Genomic DNA, 4,066 nt, shown 5'->3' on the forward strand with positions numbered 1-4,066 from the left:
TGTGAAGAACATGAGGAGCATTTAATCGTCGTTTATTAAACAAAAAAGTATACAGTATTATCTTGATCTTTATTCTTCTTGCTAGAAGAAATTGCACGAGTGGTTACGATTCCGCGAAAACATTTCTGAGCTATGTCAAGCACGTTCCTTTGTTGACACACATTTCCCTCGGTGGGAAATACAAGCAACCCTTCGTCTACCCCTCGACGGGAATGCGTTGGGGCGGAATAACCTACGACGTACAGCTTCGTCGTTCTCTCAGGGGTTGCGAATTACGTGCACGCGTGAAAAAAATGCGAAGGAATTCTCTGCGTCAACACACGCGCATATCGTGAGTGTTTAACTAGTGACCAGATTTTGTTTGTAGTTGATATAAACTTTATCAAACATTTTTCCGACCGATGAGAGTCTTTGATTCCTTAGTTGTTAGCTAGGCGATTAAAAAACGAAAGTGAAATCTAATCTTTGACATTTAAAAAATATTAAATATTGTATAGACAAAATAATCACTGCTATTTTTTCTACATCCTCGTTATCGTTATGTAAACAGCTTTGTCCGATTCTTGGGACGCTTCGCGGCAATTTTCATAACGTTGCATCTCCGCGGCTTGTCAATTTATATACTCGGCAGGCGCTAGCGGAAAAATCGTACACGATTTTTCTCTGGGATAGGATCGTCAAGGTTATTCAGATGACGGAGAAAGGAACTGTGGAGCCATTGATGAGCATCGATTATATCCACGTGTCCTAACTGTTAATCACGATCCAAGAATTGTAGTTTTTCATCCTAACAGTCGTGCGCAATAAATTGCAAGGATTGCGCAGAGTCTCTCCTTTCTTGTAATTAAATGTTACAACCAGGATAAGTTGAAATATCTAAAACACTGTACAAAATTTTAGAAATTTTGCGAACCTATTAAAAAAGTTATCACATCTTGAATTCTTATATCGAATGACAGAATTTTGATATCATTCAAAAAAATATAAATGCAACAATGACAGAATTTCAAGCATAATTTTGTATGATTCTTAATACATGATTTACAAATATTTTAAACTTGAAATAATGTCAATTTCGAGGACTTAAACTTTTGACAGAAATCTCACGCCTCATACAACCTTAATCAAAATGATCATTCATTTTTTCGCAACGGAACCATGTCGAAAACATTTTAATAATCGTCCTACAGTCGATCAAACGTTGTGAGACGGTAGAAGTATTGTTAACCGCCGTAGGAACGTCTCCCATAAGAAGAAAGCGTGAGACAAAGAAAAGTCGATTATCATCAGCGTACTACCTTTTAATGACAATAGAATCTGTTTCTAATTGTTCTGGGAATCGCGTGAAAGTGTCTCGATTCGAGGAACGTACCCACGAGGCCTGGGCAAGGGAAAAACCGAAACTATTAACGATGTGCAGTTCGTTTCTGTGCCGGACATTGCGCAACGCGTACGCTCGAACGGATCGCACGCCTATTACGAAGAGGCGCGAGGCGTTCGCCTTCATTAAGGAAAGAATTTCTCCTTGGAATTTGCCCGCGAAGGGACATAGTCTACTTTCCAAAAACCCCCAGAAAATTTCTAAAAGATGATTCGAGCTTCCAAGAATTCGTATAGACAACCACGATTTATCGTCAATTAGGATTTCCATATGAAGTTTATGAAATGATAGAAATGATTCTTAATATACAGCGTTTCATTTTAGCATATTTTCATAAGCGTTCTATAAAAGTGTAAATGAATTTATTGATATGACAGGAGATGTCGAGATAGAGTCAAGATTGAGTGTGCTCTTTCTGTGTCGCTATTATCCATTCATGTAAAACACAGTCAATCCTTTCTTTCGTACAAGGTACACATTTGCTTCTGCATGCAATCTGATTGTCCGATAGATCGCATATTACTTTTAAAGCCTTCAGATCGTTTCATAAAAACTTTTTGTTTTAAAAATTGAAATTCATTGGCTATGACATTGTATAAGTTCTTACGAAAAAACGAAGCTATAAACTATTAACAATTATAAGTAAACAATTTATACATTTAACAGTAGAAAGACTGAAACTTAGTATATACCAATATTGCCCAAAGCAGTCAAAATGACTGCATTGTGAAAGAATAATGTGTAAAGAAATTTGTCTAAAATTAATTTTTAATATTTTTTATATTATTTACAGTCATATAACAAGTTATTAGTAAATGTTAACAATAAAAACAAATTTACTTCACTTGGGAAAAAAAATAATTTATGCATTATTATTTGTACATTTGCCCAAAAGCAGTCAAAATCACTTCCTTGGGCAATCTAGTGTTAATTAACAAATGTATTTCGTTAAATAAATCACAGAAGGTTAAAATGAATTACACTTGTCGAACTGTATAAACGTCGAGCAAACGAGGGGTATTTAAATTCAAACAACAACAACGTGTAACGAGTTATTCTACTTCTTCCATGATAGGGAAGGAAATTGACTTCTTGCATGCCAAATGGGTCGAGAATCGTGAATGAGCAGTTCAATCCAGCTCTTTCAGATATCTATAAAACGCGATCGATAATAATATCTCCTTTCTTGTACTGTGGCAATGTTTTCCAGTCACGAGACATGAATATATAATAAATATAATGTATCTGTTTACGTGGTGAACACGATCCGCATTACGGCAAGTTAAAATTGCACGCTAGAAGTATAACGAAAGGACCGAGAGAGGCACGTGCACGGGCGCGTACTGGAACGAACGGTCGGCCGGGTCGCGGTGCAATTAAAAATTCAGCGTGTCGCTCGTAGATCGAGAGCACCGGTGCAAGTTATTATATGCCGGCACGTAGGAAACTGCGAGCAGACGGGGCCCTCCAATTTCTGTAAACTTCCGCAAATCCTGGACCGGTTGGCTCGCCCGCCCATCCACCTGGCCACCAGCGTTCGTCGATCTTCCGGCCGGCTAACCGACAATTAAACTTTCATAACCTGTTCATTAACGCGAATTAACGCGGTCCGCTAACTCGTCTGGATTTCGCTAATGCAACGCACTTAATTTATAGCCGGCCGGATGGTCCTCTCCGGTGCTGCAGGGCTGAGACCGTTCGCGCCTGCCTGCCTGCCTGCCTGCCTGCCTGCCTGTGTGCACCAGTTTATCCTCACCTTCGTCCCCGGAGGACTCGTTGACGTAACGGAGACAGAGAGTAAGCGAGATCGTGAACGACACGTTACGGAACGGACGCTGACACGGATGGAAGACAGAGAGGGAATAAGAGGGTGCGAGCGTGGAACGTGGGACGACAGAGGGACATTTAGAGACTGATGGCGCAAACCTTTTAGGCAAACTAATGCACCGAACCTGTTACATCAGAGAGGCTACTCGCGCACTACTCTGTCCCTCTTCTAACCCTTTCGCGTTTCCTGCGCGCTCGCGTACCTACCAACTGGATTCATTATGGGAAACGTGCCTTATGCAGTACCGGCCTCTTCCTTCAGCCCCGAAATTATCGCACTCTTGATGACAAGATAACGAGAGAACTTAAACAGTGATTAAAATTAATGTACGCATTAATTGTCTATACAGTTTCTTTTACAGTCCACTGATAATTATTTATTTAATTTTCGCTTTGTTTTATGGGTCTTACAACCCCGTATATAAATTAATAAGTAACTGTACTTAATTATACACGATTATAATGAATGTTAAATTATTACTTTAAAATGAAAACGTTTTGATTATACGAGAGACCGTGAATAAGCTCGTGTAATTATCTACACGACCTCCTCCACATCTTTTAGAGCGTGTGCACGTAATTACTGAAGGGAGCTGGCAATTATTAATTTAAGCATTACTCTACAAACCTATTTGCCTACGTTGACAAATATGTGAATATTACTGATTAATTAACGCATTGTCAACAAAATATTATCGTAGAGAAGAAGACATTTAATAAAGGAGCACGCTGTAAATCTTGAATCACGTTTAAACGTGATTAAGGGTGTATTGGCTATATAGTCAATCCTAAAAGTTTATGTACCTTAGAAAAATTCCATTTCCTATAATCAAAAAGAAATCAGACGACGGAGGAACA

Source organism: Ceratina calcarata, unplaced genomic scaffold (genome assembly GCF_001652005.2).
Source record: "Ceratina calcarata isolate Rehan_Ccalc_2016 unplaced genomic scaffold, ASM165200v1 scaffold347.2, whole genome shotgun sequence".
NCBI lineage: Eukaryota > Metazoa > Arthropoda > Insecta > Hymenoptera > Apidae > Ceratina > Ceratina calcarata.